Genomic DNA, 19,566 nt, shown 5'->3' with positions numbered 1-19,566 from the left:
TAGCCCTTGATAAGTGATAATTATTATTCTCACCTTCATCTACTCTGTAGGCTGAAATGGTTTTATTGTACTGTGTCTCCTAGCTTAGAGATGAGAAGATACCAGAACAGAGAATGTGGGCAATAGAGCTTACTCAGAGAAAAGGCCAATACTTACTAGACCATTAGAACTGTACCTCATAAAACATCATGTGTGAGGGCTTAGCTCTGAGAGAAGAGATAGTTAGAAATATTTCTCAAGGGAAGGAGAACAGCAAATTGTGAGGAAGAGAGAAAACAGAGGAGACATAGGAGGGAAAGGAAAGATGGGAAGGCAGAGGAAGAAAAGGTTTAGAAGAGATAGGGAAGGGCTAGGATAGCTAAGGAGAAGTTAAATTGCTCCTGGAACATTAAGCACAAATTGGGTGAAATAAAATTAACATCTTTATTGAAAAGAAAAGCAAGGAAGTAAGAAATATCTTTGGGGAAATCTCATATAGAAAGGAGCAGGTGCTGGGGGCCTTTGGAGTTTGGTTGGCATGGTGATGCTATGTATCTTTTCTATTACCCTGTGAATATGTGTGATGTTTTCTTTCTGCTTTGGTTTCTAAGACCAGGGCATAGACCTTGGTAAAGCATTGGTGTTTTCATCTGCAGTACTTTGGTATGCCGTGAGACCTACTGGCTGTTGTCACAGCTCCTTTTGGTATAATACCTGTCTAGAAAGAAAATGGAGAGTGAATGCTGAGAAGCTGGAGGCAGAAGCATTCTGTGTGCCTCTTTCCAGAGTAATGAGAAGGGGCTGGAGGTGTGGCTCAAGTGCTAAAGCAGCTGCCTAGCAAGCAGAAAGCTCTGAGTTCAAACCCCAGTTTTGCGAAATGAAAATAAAAATCACTAGAGGGATGAGAAGGCAACTTTAGCAAGCTTGGGAACACCTTGGAACATAGGGAGACGGGAGAGACTTCTAGCAGTTTCTCACTTTTCCAGATGAATCTGGGTGGGTACTTTTGTAGCAAACTAGGGTGACCAGTTGTCCTGGTTTGCCCAAAACTGAGGGGATTTCCTTGAATATAGAATTTTCAGTGCTAAAACTGGGCAGATACCAGGAAAACCAGGATGGTTGGTTATCCTAAGAAAGAAACCCCAGAAATTTCAAGCTGAAAGAAATCCACACTCTTCAGAGCCTAATATCTTTTTAAATGACATGCAGAGACTAGAGAAGGTGTAACAGGTGCTTAAAAGCTGCATTCACTAAGGACCCTTAACTTCTTACCTGGGCCCACGAATGAACTGAAAGCAGGATAAAAGCTAGGCATCCCAGCCTCCATTTTGTATCTGTGTCCTTTGCTCTGAGCCATTCTCTCCTGCAGCCATCTTATAATTCAGAAAAGGAATAGCAGAGCAAGACAAATCACCTGCTGGGTAGCAATAATTGTTGTTGTAACAAGTCTCCACCTGACCTATCCCGAAACAATGAGCTGCCAGACCACCTGCCACCACTTCAGCCCAAGGTACACACCTGTGACTGGAACAGTTTAAAAATTATGCATACCTCTCCCCCTGCCCCCAGTTCTTCCTCCTACTTGAATCTAAAGCTAATGTCTGTTAGGGAAAGATGGGTTGAGTCACTATCTTTCTTGTTCTCATAGTGTCCTTGCCATGTAATACATTTTCTTTCTCTGCTCTTTACCATTACTGTCTTTTGTATTTGGCATGTTAGGGTGAGTGGCAGGACCTGACCTTTGGGCATGGAACCTAAAATCTCCTGAAACAAAGGCTCTTGAGAGACAGTCACTATTTGACCCTATAGTCAGTGTGTAAAGAGATTTTTCAAGTCCAAGCACATGAGAACCAACTGGGGGCCTGCATAAAATGTGAATTTTGGGACTCTACAGTGATTTGCTTTATCAAAGTTCCTGGGGACGTGGAACCCATGCATGTACATTTCTCAAATCTTCCTAGTGGCTCTCATGCACATAGTCTGAGAGTGAGAAGTTGGAAAAGCAGAGAGCTTGTGAGATAAGTGAAAGAGGGACATTCAGACTTGAGAGCCTGACTCCTCCAAGACAAACAGTTTGCAAATGCCCTGGATCAGGAGCAGGAGCCAGCGCCACCCCTCCACCTTGCACCAATCCCCTCTCCACTCTTGCCCACATGGTATCCTCTTTTTATCAGAGTGGAGGTTTAACCACCTCCTCAGAGTTCTTTCCTATTGTCATACTGATCTTATACCCTGTCTCCTGGTTTTATTGTGCTTATTATGATTTATAATCTCACATTCCTATGCATGGCTCTTCATAGGTGCTCCTCCTAACTAGACTTGAAAACTCTGTGAGGTTGAGGTCAGGCCTATTTATCTCATAGCTGTGTGACCTACAGAATCTAGCACAACAGAGCTGAGCATATGGTGCATGGCAGGTAAATATTGTTGAATGAATGCATGAGTAAAAGAATGAATTGGGGGACAATGGTGCCCATCCCAGCCTGGATGACAATGCTGAGTGGCAGTGCCTCCATAGGGCTAGTCCTAGCTGCTTGATTGTTAAGGTTTCTAGAAACACCATTTTCTTAGTCAGCTCAGGCCAACACTTGAAAATACCATAGACTGTGTGTCTAAACATAACAGAAACTTGTCTGTGACATTTCTGGAGGCTGGAAGTCTGAGACCAGTATGCCATTATTGTTGGGTTCCAGTGAGGTGCTTCTTCCTAGCTGGCAGATGACTACCAGCTTCCTGTGCCCTCATGTGAGGGAGGGAGAGAGTGAGAAAGCACAAATGTCCTTGTCTCTTCCTCTTCTATTGACACTAATCTTGTGGGAGCCTCATTTGGCCTCATTTAGACCTCATTACCTCCCAAAGGCCCCATTTTCAAATGTCAACATGTTGGGAGTTAAGACTTCAACAAATTTCACAAAAATTCAGTCGATCACAACCAATAATGGCTTGAAAGGTAAGAAAGCAGACACTGGGCCCATCCTCCATAGGTTGCAGTATCTAGGAGAAATTTTAAGTGGTTCACCAAATGTATAACAAACAGCAAAGCCAGGAGGCCAGGGGAAGAGCTGTACCTCCAACTGGCTGGCTTAGGATAAACCAGAGGAAGGAGAGCCCCTCATTCTTGCTTGTCCCTCTTGTTGCCCATATGTGTGTAGAGCCTGGTAGGTAATGGGAGCTTTGGACATCATGGCAGTGTTTCTAAGGGTACCTAGGAAATGAGGGGTCACTCATTCATCTGCATAAGATCCTATGCAATAGGTATCAGTGCATCTGCATATACTCTGAAGGGACTGAAAGTGCATGGTTCAATTCAGGCTCTGGAGAACCAGGATCTCTGATGAGAGGCAAGTAGCCATCATCTTTGAGTGCTTATTATGACAGAACACTGACTGTATTCCATGCATTTTGACAATCTTTAGAGGTAGGTGTGAATGTTGTCCCTGCTTTATCAACAGTGGGACTGAGGCTTTGTCAGGTTAAGTAGTGGTCACTGTCATACACCTGGAGGAGGCAGAGCTGGGGTGTGAACCCCACAAGCTGGATGTGGAACACTTGCTCTGAATCGCTGTTCCACATGTACTGCCCCCCTCACTTAGGTGAGGACTCAGGAGAAGGGAAGGTGCCATTGCCTTGTGTCCTTGCAGCCATGAATGCCAAACCAGGAAATAGCAATAATGTCTCCACTCTCCTCTTGTCCTTCCCACCTTATAGCCCCTGTCCCTCTAACTGCACTAGGAATAACTAATACCATGTGGTCAGCCAAGCAGAGTCGCAACTGCTGTGGGACTGGAGAGACCTCGGCCTCTTCAGCCCCATAATTTTTCTGAGTGCTCAGCACTCAGAAGCTTCTGAAAGTGGAAAGCCATAATGGGGGCAGGACTTCAAGGTTGAACCAAACCTTTACACCATAGCCTTGAGCCTCCAGAGGTCTAATTCACCCTCCTGAGACTCTGGTTCTCAAGTACTCCCTCTCCCTCTGGCCCAAGACAGGGCAGTTCCCAGACCTGCCACTGCTTGTTGTCCTCCCTTGGCTTTCTCTCTGGCTAGCCTTGGGGGCTGGACTGGGTAGGTCACCCCCACCAAGGGCTTTTAATGAGAAATTTTGTCATGCCCAGGCCACAAAGATGAATAATTCAGCAAAGGACTCCCAGGAAATGTTACTCTTTCAGAGAAGAATCCCTTGACAGTGGGAGAGGCAGAGAGCTGCTGAGTCTTATTGTGTGGGAAGGAGGGAGTGGTGTGACAGCAACAGAGGCGAGGAGCAGGACAAGGACCACACAGGAATCACCAGCAGAATTCTGAAGGATCCTTATTAAAGCCAATTTGCCACTTAGGAGTTAATCCTACTTAGGCTGGTGCAAAATCCCCAGTAATCTCTGGTGGCTTTTGCCCTATGAAGCAGTGACCTATGTCTACCTCATAAGAGTAGTGTTGCCATCTCTAAGGATGGTGGCCTGATTTCTTTATTCATTGGGCTTTCAAAATGATTAAGAGTGCTCAGAGGGGAAAGAATACAAACTGAGAGAAACAATGATATACATTGCTAGTCCTCATTTAGATAGCAGTGGGGGAAACCAGACTCAAAGTAGCAACTTGCCAGCTTGCACTGCATCTGCGCACATATCCCGCCCTTGTTGGGTGTTAGTTATAGGGCAGGGGTAGTTCTTAGACAGTACCTTTGAAGATAAGACATCAAAAGGTTTTCCTACTGGGTGATGTGATTCTAATTCAAACAGAGCATAGAAGGCTTCTTCCCAATTGACAATTTGGGCCATAGCACTGGGGCACCAGCTCATCCTTGTCTGAATAGAAGGTAGAAGTCTCTTAGTGGGAATTAACATATGACCCAAAGCAAGGTTTCCAATGTTTTATGTGTCAAGGGAATCCAGTAGTTTAGGTTCTACTGTTCTAGCCTCAGCATCCTTTTTTGTTATGATTTTGTTTTTATTTTATTATTATCTTTTTTACCCTCAGTATACTTATCTGTAAAATGAGTAACAGCAAACAGAATTCCTTGACATAATTACTATATGGACTGTAGGATATAAAAAAGTGTTTTGTGAACTGTTAAACTGTATGTGTGTCAGGGATGTTTACAAAAAGAAAGGTGCACTCAACCCAGACCCCTTTGAGAAAACTGATTTGCTAGTGTTGGGAGCAAAGAATATGTGCAAAGCTAATTGGCATGTCAGAGATCCAAACAGTAACTTTAATCTCAATGAAACTTCTCTATCACCAGAGAGATAAGGGAGGCATGCTTTGGAGTCCAAGGGACATGAGTTTGGCATCGGGCTCTACCATTTGTTAACTATGTGAATTTGGAAAAATTAATTAACATCCCTAAACCTCACAATTCTCATCTGTGGAATGGAATCAATAATAGTTTCTACCCTTCAAGGTTGTCCTAAGTTTTAAATTAGAATGTGCATATAAGTTAATTAACATAGGCCTGCCGAATAGTAGTTGTTCAATAAATGGAGGCTTTAGATGCTGCTGTAGTTTTAAATGATCAACAAACAGATTATACACATGTAGTATTCATTAAAAAATCCTTGCTGAATATTTACTGTGTATCAAGAAGCCCTGGAAACACATTGGTGAGCAAATCACTTGCCTTCATGAAGTTTAACCTAGTGATTCTCAGTGCTTAGTGGGTTGGTGAGTGAGTAAAAGTAAGACTGACCCACCTCAGAAATTAATATCTATAAATTATTAAGTTTCTGGGGATTGAGACCGAAGTGGAGATCATTATTTTTTTTAGACTCTAGAAGTCAGTTACTCACTAAAGGAATGGGGAAGAATGTGCAGAGTGTGCATAGGGACACACAGGCATAGGACACAAAGAGGATGGAAATCTTCATTTTTAAGGAGGAAGAGGTGCCCATTTCCCTTTGCAAAAGGGGAAACCAATCCCACTAAGAAAACAAATTGAGCAAGTAACCCTTTACTAGCTGTGGACATGAACAAAGTTTCCAGAGCCTCCCCTGAATTCTTCCCAACTTACTGCCTTTTCTTTCCTTTTCAAAGTATGAATTTTGGAAAGGATCTAAGAGCTCATCTGCTGAAATGATGATGGTGATGATGACTTTAATGATAATAATGGCCATGGATGTATTTGGGGGATTCTTAGGGGGGGCAAAGATCAGCAGGACAGGGAGGGGAAAGGAAAGGATAGTGAGGGGTGAAGAGGATGGAAATATGCCACACATACACATATGAAGACAGCATAATGAAACCCACAAACACTGTTTGAAAGAGAGGGAAGTAGAGTGGAAGGGGATAGAAATATAATGGAGGGGTGAACATGTTCAAAGGCCACTGTACACATGTATGGAATTATCACAGTGAAATGCCCTCATATTATTAATGTATGCTAATTCAAAAACTGAAGAAAAGCAGAGGAAAAGAAAAAAACTTGTCTATATCTCTGTGGTATAGGAATGATATGAGTTACTTGGGGATTAGCAATCAAATCTGATTTCTAAGTCAAGAATCAGGCCATTGTGTAGGTCAATGAATCTCTTTCCTAAGAGATTGAAGCTACTGCTTACCTAAGCAGTAGCTAATGGGAATTATACAGCCTGTGGTGTGACTTGAAACACTACTCACCATGGCAGATGGCTATCCATCCATGAGTGTCAGTGCTCTGTAGTGGTCAGACAGAAGCAAATGAAGGCTGTGGCAAACAAGGTGACTTAGTGAGACAGAGTTGGAGGTTGGAGAAGCTAAGTTGCCAGGAATCTTTCCTGAGGAGTGCACTTCCTGTTCCTTTGGGGAGTTGCATTCTCACCAGTGACCAACTTCCTTCTGGCTGAGGTGAAAGTGGGTACCCTGACAACTTTTACTTTCTGTGTCCTCTTCTTGCTTTTGACAAAAGAAGGAACAAATCACTTTGTGCTGTAATGAGCTGACTAACTCCCCCACACACTGCCACTTCCCTTAGACTGCAGTCTTGCCTGAGGGGACTGGAGAAGGGTATGTGCAGAGCTGGACTTCACAAAGACTGTTTAGGGTTAATAAAAGTTGGCATTGGAGGTCCTCACCACCTTCCCAAGAGTTTCTAAAAGGTGCTGCCTAATGGAAACTTGCCATTCCTCACCTCAATCTTCTCTTTCCTCTCTACTGCTTCCTTCCTTCAGCTTTCACATCTCCCCAGGACCAGTTTATTTTGCCCAGTATTGAAATCATCCCAGACAAAGCAGCCAGCTTCTGCTCTTCACTAACAACTGGATTTAGGACTGAGGAGGCTTACTGGTTGCCATGGTGAGGAGTAGGCCCTGAGAGGATTAAGAAGCTGGGAGCTTGAGCTTTTTTGTTTGTTGGTTTTGATGAGTTCTTTTTGCTTTCTTTCCCTTCCCTCCCCTTCTGCTCTCCTCTCACCTACCCTTACAGAGTCTCAAACCACTAAAGCAGAAGGAGATTACTAGGAGCAAAATCAGCTCCTAATGTTGGCTACACTGAACATAGGTCACCCTGCTGAGGATAGCTGGTGTGTACTTGACAATGCAGGCTCCTTGGAGGGCCAAGTTTAGAACACAAGATGTTATATCTTTGTGGTGTGGTGCAGCATCCTAAAGCCTGGAATGGCTTCTGGGACATGGGGGTGCTGAAGCTCTCTGAAGTCATCAAAGTTGTTTTTTTTTTTTCTTTGTGGCCACAGAACAAGAGAGGCAGAGGCAAACTAAGAGCCACAGTTTAGGCTGAAGAGAGACCTCAATCCTAAAACTTCTGTCCTGTATCTCCCATACCCACAGTCCTTTTTGATGGGTCTAGGCATCTAGTCCATAAAAATCTCCCATTACCAGCTGCCTTCCTTCCCACTGATGACCACAGTAGAGCATATTAGTAGAGAAAATGTAGCTGGCTGCTGGTGGCTCACACCTGTAATCCTAGCTACTTGGCAGGCTGACATCAGGAAGATCGTGCTTCGAGGCCAACCTGGGCAAATACTTCACCAGACCCCATCTCCAAAATAACCAGAGCAAAAATGAACTGGAGATGTGGCTCAAGTAGATGTGCCTCAGATAGAGTGCCTGGTTTGCAAGCCCTGAGTTCAAATCCCAGTCCCACAAAAAATAGAGCAAATGTGGGCTCTAGAAGTGCTGTGAGCTTATTATATAATAATAATTGTTGTTGTTATTACTATTATTATTTTATACATCCCTTCAATTCAGTCCATGTATTTGAAAAAGGAAACAGCTGATTCAGGGATATTTTGTGGACTGGATACCTGGATTGCAGTCAAACTGACCTTGCTTCATTTTTAATGGGTACCCTGGGGCCGAGGAGCAGTGCAAACGGAAGGAAACCCTGAGTGCACCAGCCAACACCAGATCATGGCATATGTTGAAGTCTCAGTGTCTCCTATCTCCTCTTTTGTACTGTGGCAACTGCATAAATCTAGCTTGGTTGGATGAGCATCGCAGAGTGATGTTCCTATACCCCCTACTTAAACCATTTATCCATCTCAGTCTAGGAATAGGTACCCTACTCCCTTTTAGCTCTCCAAATTTGTATTGTCAGCTTCCAAGATCTTTTTTATCCTGCCTATTTGTGACTCTCAAATCCTTTTCTTGTATCCATGTTTTATTTTTCAGGTAGTTGACATGTTTCCTAAAGGCAGGTTCTGTATCATAAACTCCATTAGAATCTCTCTTCAGGGCTCTGAACACAAGAGTAGGAGCTCAGTGAATGTATGTTAACTTACTGCTCCATCCACAGGAAAGGCCTATTCTAGGTATAACAGGTTCATGATCTTGGGAATATTGGCTTGTTATATAGGTAAAATTAGATTAAATATTTATCTCATGCCAGATACAAAATAAACTCTAGAATTATCAAAGATTTAAACTTAAAAAACAAAACTGTAAAATTATTAATAGAAAATTTAGGGGATATCTTTGAACATTGGGGTGGAAAGCTTTCCTTAAACAAAGTGTGGAGAGCACAAATCATAAAGGGAGAACTGGATGGATTTGATTGTAGTCAATCGAAAGTAAAGATCTCTGTTTTACCAAGGACAAAATGGGCATAGTGAACAGAGAAATGACAGATTGGGAGAAAATATTTGTGATGTGTAAGAGCAAACAAGATGAATATCCAGATTACACAGGGCAAAAAAGATGGGAGATCTGATAGAGAAAACAACAAATGTGCAAATAGACAAGTTACAGAAGGGGAAGCTGAAATAAGTAGGTAATAGTCACCTGAAGAACTATCCAACGTTATTACAATCAGGGAAAGAAAAATTAAAACTATTTTAGACACATCATACTGGCAAAACATCTAAAAAGAATAAGCTAAAAAATATTGATATTAATACAGAGAGACAGGGATCCCCACATACTGCTAAGGATTATATATATTGATCATAGCCATTTTGGAGAGGAATTTGAAAGTATTTAGAGAATTTGAATTTTTATGTACCTTGTGACAGAGTAAGTCTACTTGTCACTGAATTTACCCCAAGAACTACACTTGCCTGTAAGGCCTGAGCCACTCCGCTAGCCCTTTTTATTCTGCTTATTTTGGAAATAGGATCTTGCTTTTGGCCCAGGCCAACCTGGACTGCCATCCTCAAATTTTAAGCTTCCTGGTGTTGCTGGGATGACAGACAGATACCACCATGCCCAGTTATTGGTTGAGATGGGGTCTTGAGAACTCCCTGTCTGGGCCGGCCTTGGACTGTTACCCTCCTGATCTCAGTCTCCCAAGTAGCATGAGCCACCAGTGCCCAACCAATAATTATTACATTAAAGAAAGAAGCAGAAAAAGTTGTACAAAATGAAACTATTTATGTAAATGAAATACATAAAGTGAGTGTCCATCAGGGAAGGAGATGGGGCTGGGAAAGCTGATAGAGAAATAAACAAAATAAATAGAAATAGAAATAAAATAAAAACAAAGTGGGCCATGCATGAACTGATGGTGATAGTGTGACTCTTAACAGAAATACAATTAATGAAATTCTTTGCACCTAAGGCACATCCTCCAATCCTGAAGAAAAATCTAGAAAAGGAAATAGAAAGGAAGAAAAAAGTAGGATACAGTATAGGAAAGTACTCAAGACAGTGTCTGGCAACCAACATTTGCTTAATAAATATGTTTCTTTTTTTCTGCTTCACCCTTTTTCTTCTTACAGAGAGAAATGTTAGTGAGCAGTGAATACTAAGAGTCCAGAAGCCAAACACCTGGTGTCTTAGTCCATTTTGTGCTGCTGTAACAATACCACAGGCTGGGTAATTCATAACAGAAATTTATTTCTCACAATTCTAGACACTGGGAAGTTTAAGATTAAGGTGCCATCAGGCTCAGTCTCTGGTTCTGCGATAGCACCTTGTTGCTACATCCTACATAAAGGAGGAATGCTATGTCCTCACATGATAGAAGGCAGAAGGGCAAGACAGACTATACTCAATCCCACAAGCCCTTTTTATAGTTCACTCATGAGGCCCTCATGACTTGAAACCCCCTAAAAAGCCCCACTGCCCAACACTGTTGCTTTGGAGATTAAGTTTCCAACACATGAATTTGAGGAGACACATTCAGACCATAGAACCTGGGCATTTGGATCTGCCTCTGCATGTCAATTGGTCTACCTGGAAGAGGTGTCCCTGCTGGAGGGCACCAAAAGTGAAATGAGGGTACCTAATTAGAGACCTTCAAGGGGTCCTCCACATCCTAAAGGTGTCTCATTAGGAGGTGAGCTCCTTTTTGCAACCCATGTTCCCAATCCCAGCATCTTTGTGCTGAGAACTTGAACCAAGGAACGTAATCAGTAAGGCCATCAGCTTGGCAGTCCTGGATCCGATGAGACTAGTCTCCCTTTCACTCAAGGGTAGGAAGAAGCTTTATATCTTCTACACCTGCACAGAGATTCCCCTGGCTGCTCTGGGAGATGGGCTACATACCTAAGGAACTTTAAAGCAAAACACCTGGCAGCTGGTTTAATTGAACTCCTCTTCCTTGTATAGGGAAACAGAAAGTGAACCCAAAGTAACACTAAGCAGAAGGGTCCCTAGTTGGGAAGTCCCAGAAAGCCTGCTTTTCACCTGCCATAGCCTTGATTGCCATAGGATGATCAGATTAGCCTGGCCTGACTCAGCCAGAAGAGAACTAGTTCTGGAGATAGTAGGGACCTTCTGTCAAAAGAAGAGAAATAAGAGAAGCAATGGTAATAGCCTCTCTTCCAAGGGCATAGTTTAAGGAAGACAATCCATGAGAGTTGAGTCATGACAAAGGAGGCAACCAGATAGGGATGCAAGTCTTCATCCTGGCTCTGGCGTGTTTTATAGCTGGGGGTTAACACTCCCTTGTAGTGATCCCAAAGCATAACCAGGCCTGTTTTCCACAAACCAGGAAAATGCTATAGATAGGAAAGAAGAAGACAAGTGTACATAGGGAACTAAAGGGGGAGGACTTCTAAAAAGAGAGATTATTCATCATTTCCTTTTACTTTCTTCTGAGCCAAGCTCCTTCTATCTAGGATTGTCATTGAACCAGTGTCAGAATTTGACACTGACCTTAATTTTAGTGGTACTAAGAGAAATGAAGGCTTAGTTCTACCAGGCCATAAAGCCACTTGGCTGTTTGGGGGAAACAGGACTTGATCATATGGTGAGACTCTGTATTTGTGCATTTTATGTCCTTACCTTCCTCTTTGTCTCTACCTCCTTCCCCACTCCCAAGCTGCGGGGTTCCCTGTCCTCCTGACTCATTTTTCTACATCTGTTGTATATCTGCCTGTCTCTTTGCCTCCAAGGTCAGGCAATTGGGATTTGCTGATTTAAAAAAATGTATTTAAAGATTTTGCAAGGCTGCCTGCACAGGAACACAAATGGCATTGGGAGTGCCAGCCCACTCCGAGTTCTCTTTTGTCCAATGTCCTTGGCTGGATCAGGAAGGAGGGATGGGGACTAGGGCCAGGAGATAAAGGAATGCTGCTGTTTATGTGTTCCAAAGCTTGCTTTTTCAACTTTTGGTATCAACTTCTCCTTCTCTTCCTCTAGACTCCTTCTGGAGAAAGGCACTGGGAATGGGAGGGTACAGAAAGAAAGGAAGAATTTCTGAGTTGTGGAGCACTTACAATGTGCTGTCAGCCATGCCAGGAACAGTCCACACTTTGTTTTACTTAATGCTCACAACAGCCTGAGGAAGTCATTGATACAACCTTTCCCTAGATTACAGTTGAAAAAACAGCTTCAAAGAGCACAGGCAATTCCCTCAACACCTCTTATATGTGGAGCTGAGATTCAGGTTTGCCTGACTCCAAGCTGCATTGCCCTTAGTCACAAAGCTTCTCTGTTAGGAGCTTCAGATTATGCTCCTGGTCATGCCACCAATATGCATAGCTATTAATGCAAAAGTCCCTGGGCCTTAGTTTCCTATGGCATAAACTGGAATGACAACCCTTGACCTGCCAAGTTGCTGGGATTGCAATGAGGTTCAGATTGGCTAGGAGATTTAAAATAATAATGAGCCATCTCCCTGGGTGGGAGGGTGGAGAATAAATGAACCCTGTTTTTGAATTGCCTGCTTGGGTTCCAGTCATGCCTATGTCCCTGCCTGGTTCTATGACCTTGAATTACTTCAAGTTTGGGGGCCTCAACTATAAAATACAGGAGATGGCCTTAGAGGTTCTTTTCAGTTCTATGGATCTTTGCTCATTTAAACTTCCCAACCTCTTTTTTGAAGGTCTTGCTATATAGCCCAGGTTGGCTTTGAACTCAGCTTTCCAAGTTCTAGGATTACAGGTATGTGCCACCATGCCTGGCTATTTCCCCTCTCTTAAGTCGGTCCATCTGCCTGCTGTTGGAGTAAAATGGTCCTATTCATCCTTCTTTCTTCATTATGTTCACATTGACTAAGTTTGAAATGGTTGGAATAAACAAGGAGTCCAAGAGCAAATAGGCCCCATGTTTCCTACTGTCCCTCTACCACCCTGTACCATCTCCGTGTTGGTCTTAGGTATCATCCTCACCCTCACCTCCTAAATTTAATCAGGGACAGGAGAGAAATTGTGCCTTGATTCAATATCCTTATAGTCCAGTATAGCCCAACTCTCACTGTACCCCTCTAAAGAAAAATGAATATCATTGACTTCATTTGGTGTTACCTAATGCTGTTCTTGGGGGTATAGGAAGGCCCTAGTCTAAGGCTTGGGCTATGAAGGAGCTTATGAAAATAGAGGTTTGGCAGTCATATGCAGTCCTATATGCAATCAAATCTTGAATTCATGAAGCATCATTTTATTGAGTACTACTATGTACAAGGCTACTCTGCTTGGCACTAAGAAGGGAACCTTCAGGTTGATGAGTTCACAGGCTGGCAGGTGAGACAGATGGGTCTCCTAGCACGTACAACATTTTGTGTACTTAACCAAAACCTTCAGAAATTTATCTCACCATATCCTCCAGAACTTCCAGGAGACATACAGAGCAATATCATCTTCATTTTAAAGATGAGTAAACTGAGTCATATAAGTACACATTTGACCATGTCCCTGTAAATGTAAGAGGAAAAAGTATAGGTGCCAATTGCCAGGATGGAAGTCCAGGAAGCTGCCCACAAAGCATGCTCACAACAATCTTGAATGAGCCAGTCCTGCAGAGCAGCTGAGTATCTTCTCAGCATCTGTCCTCACTGTGCTTTCTGAGCCCCAGGAATTCTACAGATGACACAGCCCCCAGTGCTGTGGCTTTCAGAAGCAGAGCTGGAGGGCACATCTGCCAGGCTCCTTCACTGACAAGCAGTCTTTCCTCTAGAAGACCTGCTGCTGGAATAATTGAGCACAGAAGTATGTGCATGTGAGTGTGTGCATATGTGTGTATGTGGCAGAAGCTGGGACGGCTGTTGTATTTCCTGAGGAGAAGAAGGGATTTTCTCTGCTTCCCATTTACCTTATTAGCTCCTTCTTTCTCCAGATTTTGCTACCTTTCCTCCTTTCCTTTCCTGACCCTCCTCAGGTTCCTGATAGTGACTCCTTGCTCTGTATCCTAAGGCCACACTGTCCGAGGACCCTACTAGGGGAAAGCACTGGGATTTTCTCTGAAGTGGATGAAGCCTCCAGGCAATGGGAACCAGGTCCTAAGTGAAGAAGGACTAACTCAAAGGTGGAAAGTACAAAAGGAGACTCATCTGTGCATAGGCATAGTGTGCATAGTGGTTAGGAGTGTGGGATCTGGAGGCAGATGATTTAGGTTCAAAACTTTGTTCCTTGTCAGCTATATACCTCTCAGTGTCTCAGTTGCTTTACTTATAAAATAATAAGATCTTCTTTATAGGGGTTTCCACAGATAATTATTTATCAAATTGTTAGAACAGGGCAGGCCATTTACCAAGCACTCAATAACTATTAGTTATAAATAATTTCAGTCTGAATTACAGGGGATAGGCTCCAGAGTATTTGTATCCAACTTCCAAGCCCCAGGGCCTCCTATTATATATCTGCCTCTAATGCGGATTCTTGTAACCTCCTAAAGGTTTCTGTATATGGATGATTGACTGTGTTTCAGCCTGGTATAATCAGCCCCAAAACCCTGGAGACCTCTAGGAAGTGCTTCCCGTGCTGGCTCCAATGCTGAGAGCTTAAGGCTCAGTGGTCTTCTCCACCAAAAGGAGAAGGTTAGGTGCCATGAGCCTCATAGTCAAGAACAGCAGAAAATGTCAGGAGTGTGGAGATGGTCACGGCCTATAAGGGCCAATACTAATCGATATAGTTAACCAAAGAGGTTAAATTACCTCGAGAGGTTCATCAGCCTGAGACCCAAGAGAATAAAAGAACTTCAAATCAATGAAAACCCCGGTAGAGAAGAAAGAGGAAAACAGTTAAGAGATTCAGGTCATCTTTGGAGAATTAAAAAGAGGTGGGCTTTTAATACATATTTCTCTTTTTTTGTGGTGATAGTGGGATTGAGGAGGGCTACAGCTGGACAGGTCACAAGAAACATTTGCTTTGCTTGCTCCAGAAAAGTGTGTGTGTGTGTGTGTGTGTGTGTGTATGAATTCAATTTTCTGCATCATTGTCCAGAGTGGTCACACACTGCCATAGATCAAGGATCCCCTTGTCACCAGAATTTTCTTTGCACTGAGCACCCCTCCCCACCACACACACACACTAGTCATCTTCCTGAAGTAGTTGCACCTTCTGTTCTTTGCAGAGGGCCTGGGCATGCCTGCTTGCAATATTCAGAGGCACCCCAGTGTCTGACACTTGAACTGTTCACATTTGGTCCCTGCATACTGAAGCTAGCAGTAAGTTGAATCCTGAGAGAGGAGGGAGCAACATAGTCCTGACCCATCTCAGCCATAGGAGTCAGCTCAGAGGACTCCCAAGGAGGTGGAGCTGAAACCTTGCATATAGAAAACTCACCCTGCAAAGCCTTCAAAAGAAGTAAGTCCTCAGTTGAGAGTAGCTTTGCTTGGGTCTTTGACATTTGTCCAGAATAGGATAAGTATGGAGCATGGACCAGTTCTTAAGGATCAGGTAAGGAAAGGTACTGCCAAAAAGACATCCAGGAGAGAGCTGGAGGATAGTGATCCAGACAAAGTGCCTAACAAGCCAAGCCAGCCCGTATGTTACCAGGATGTGAGAAGAAATTATAGAACGGGAAATACTATCTATGAAGCCTTTATTATTATGTGTCAGGAAGAGTGCCAGGGCTTCCCTATAATGATAATAGCTACTTATTAATGAACACCTACTGTGTGTTAGGAACTTTGTGTACATGATCTCATTTAATCTTTATAACTATTCTGTGAGTTTGGCGTTAACATCTCTACTTTTATATTAGGCAACAGAAACTCAGAAAAGTTAAGTAACTTGCCCAGAATTGCACAGCTGCTACAGATTTGAGATTTGAATCTAGTGCTGACTGACATCAAAGCTGGTGTTCACTGTACTACATTGTGGTTCCTCAGCATAAATAGATAATTCAGAATCATTTTTCCAAGAAGCTATAGGAAAGTAGACTGTCTGAATTCTATAGATCATGGTAGGGCTAGGATAAATATAACAAACGGCACCCAAATCTCACTGTTTTAATACAGTCAACAGTGGTTTCTTATCCAGATCATAGTCCAATGCTACTTGGAAAAGGTAAGGGTGGGGAGGACTGGTAAACTCTAACCTACAAAGTCATTCAGGGATCCAAGCTCATTTTGTAGTGTGGCTTGGCCATCTTTTATGTCATTTGGGTCCTTTAGTGAGTTCTCTGCACTCTGCCAACAGGTGAGGGAAGAGAGAATACGGAGGAGGCACACCCACTCTTCCTAACTTCTTCAGGCTACAGAGGATTGAAGCACCTCTACTCACATTACGAAGGTAAGGTCCAACCACATCACCACAAATGAGTCTGGGAAAGGTAATTTAGTGGTGAGTCTTACAAGAAAAGGAGTGGGTTCCATGAGTATTTGTATAGTCTCTGCCACACTGATCCAATACTTTCTAGTGCAATCCCCCAAATCATAGCTCTTACTAGCTTATGATCTTGAATGGGTTACTTAACCTCTCCATACCTCCATTTCTTCATCTGTAGAATGAACAGTAGCATCTATTGATATGATATGATTAAATGAGGATTAATAAATGTAAAGCACTTAGTGCAGAGCCTAGAATACAGTAAGTGCTTAATAAATGGCATCAAGTTGCAAATTCTCTCTCCACCTGTTAGAGACCATTATGTGCATTAGCACATTAGATGTTCTAATAAGTCTTAGAAATATGTTTTAAAAATCCATTGGTTAACCCAGTTAAGTCTGTTTTATGTTGACATAACAAAATCCTGAGGCCTGGTAATTTTTAAAGAATAGAGACTTATTTGCCCATGGTTCTGAAGGCTGGGAACTCCGAGAGCCTGGCACTGATGAGTGCTTCATGCTACTTCAACTAATTATGAAAAGTGGAAGGGCAAAATGGCATGTGTAGAAGAGACAAAGCAGAAGTTGTAGCCTCACTTTATATTAGCCACTCCTGTGATAACTAATTCAGTTTGACATGAGTGAGAAGTTGCCCTTGAAAGAAAGGTATCAATCCCTCTTAACTATCTAACCACTTCTTAAAGGTCACATCACCTTTCAATACCATTACATTGAGAATAAAATTTTAACATGGATTTTGGAAGAGACAAACCATATTCAAATTATAGTACCAGCCTTTCCCAGTGCAGAACATTCCTTTACACCTTCACCGTCCTGTGGAAACTGACATTCTCTGAAACACACTTTGGGAAACTCTACTCTCCTTCCAGTGAGGGACTCTAATAAAATTTATCAGTATTTTGGAAATGTTTTCCTGGGGATTTTAATTGAAACTTTCTTTCTTATTCATTATCTTCTGTTTAGAGGGGAAGTTGACAGGGATTCTTGTGAAAAATGCAGACTGTATCAGCTGGGTTGCTGACCAAAGAGAAATAAACATTGTGTCTTTGTTGGGGTTAGAGCTTTCTAGGAGGAAGAGGAGCAGAAACTGGGCTAGTAGCTGTGGTGGCTGGCTGTGGGATAAACAACCGAACAGAAGCCCAGACTAAGTTAGTCTTGCACTCTAACCTCTTAGATTGAAGTTCAGAGGATTAAAATTTCAAGAACACCAGGGATTATTCCAGTGACCCTACACAACTCTTGTATTGATGGTGTTCTCAAATTATTTAATAAAGGCCAGCCATGCCAAAGTACTGTACTAGTTTAGGGACTTGTGGGTAGAAGGTGTCTAATCCTTATAGCCCCTGCATGTGGGATCTGTCTGGCACCATTCTTGGCCCTACCACCACAGTATCCTTGTGGAAAGGTCATGAATATAGTCTTGGGAAGTCCATAACAGCCAATGTCCCAGCTGATTCTTAAGAAGGAGCCACTGTATCTGAGACAATATGGTGACTGCTGGCCCCTTCTCAAGACTCCAGACCTTATTCCTTGGTCTCATCTCTCTGGTTTCCTCTCATACCTGGGTGGCTCAGAGAAGGAGCCCCTCTCATAACACCTGAAAAGTATAGGTGGATAGGAGTAGCTTTATCTCTACTCCTATTGATATAAGCTGTTATCTGCTCACCAAGTCACCCCAAATGAAAATAGAATCCAAACAAAGTACCTTTAAATCAATGCAGCCTCAAGGCAAACTCCCTTGTTCTCCCAACACATGTTTCAAATGGCTGTCCCTAAGCCTCTGCTAAATAAACTCTGTTCCTCTCCCACTGTGTTCCCTCCTCCATATCCATGGAGACTTTTTGCCTGGTAATTATCCTAGAGAAGATAGTCCTAGGTCAAGGAGTGCTCACACTTCATCTGAGGGTCCTCATGACTGGGCTTCATGCTCGTATCAGCCAGCACATCAGCCTCCCCCAATCTCCTCTGAGTGCTTCCTTTATCATCTCATCATTTGGTCCCAGGTGGGAAGAAGAGAAGAGAAGACCTTACCCATTGGAGGAGGCTAAGAAAAGCTTCTTAGAGCAGAAGCTTATATACCTTCTTTTTTCTTAAATTTTTTTTGAGACAGGGTCCTGCTATGCGGCTCAGACTAGCCTCACATTCCTCCTGCCCCTGCTACCAGAGTGCTGGGATCATAGACATGTATTGCCACATCCAGCTTTTATACCCTTCTTAGCCCTGCTCCAGCACTTGTGTCCAGCACAAGGTGATAGGAGGCTGACAGTACTAAGAATTCACTTCATCCTTGTTGGGAGGCTGATTGTTGATTTTCCGCTGTCAGCACTAAATATAAGTTCTGCAGTGGCAGCTTTGGCCCCTCCCTTCATGCTCCCTGGAATCTCCTGCGCTGAGCTATCAGCAGCCTCACCATGGCCTGCTGGACTCCTTGGCTCTATTAGGGCCAGCCTGCAAGGGGACTGAAAACAGAGTTTTGCCTGTTATGATTCTGTACAGCTATTGCCACAGTGATTCTAGTAACCAAGTACAGCCCCAACACAAATCACATGACTTATCAAGATACACCACAACCCACCCACTTGTAACACACAATTTAATGAGCAACTACTATGCATAAGGTTAATGAGAACATTTAAAGTTGTCAAGGATAATCACAGAGGGGATGATATGCCAACATGTCAACTAAGAGTGAGATGTAGCTTGTTTAAAAATGGAATTTTCTTTACAGGAATTTCCAGGAACCTAATAGAATATCCAGTGATGAACTCTTTTCAAGGTAGTGAGGCATAATGCAAAGTCCTGTGTTTTTGTGTGGGTTTCTCAGCTTACTAGAGGTAGTTTGTGAAAAGATATTTAAATTGTAAGTCTTACTTTCATGCCTGTAAAATGAGAATGGTAATAATTTCTCCCTTGCAGGATAAAAGTGTTTTATTCATTGCCTTAAGAGAGAATGGACACTATGGGGAATCAGGTGGTGCCTCTGTAAGAGTATTAGGAGAGACTTATTGTAGGATTTGAACTGTGTTAAGAAATTTTGGAGAGGGCCTATGCCTTTGGTTTGGATTGGATGCTATCAGGAAGCAGGGCATTTCTCTAATTGGCTATATTAGTAAATCTCATCTATAAGGAGGGAATATTAAAGCAAAGATAGAGATGTAATTAAGGAAGCAGCAGTGATTGTAGTCAGAGTGGAGGAAGATTGGTAATGTCTGT

Source organism: Castor canadensis, chromosome X (genome assembly GCF_047511655.1).
Source record: "Castor canadensis chromosome X, mCasCan1.hap1v2, whole genome shotgun sequence".
NCBI classification, from domain to species: Eukaryota; Metazoa; Chordata; class Mammalia; order Rodentia; family Castoridae; genus Castor; species Castor canadensis.
This window is presented reverse-complemented; position numbering follows the sequence as displayed.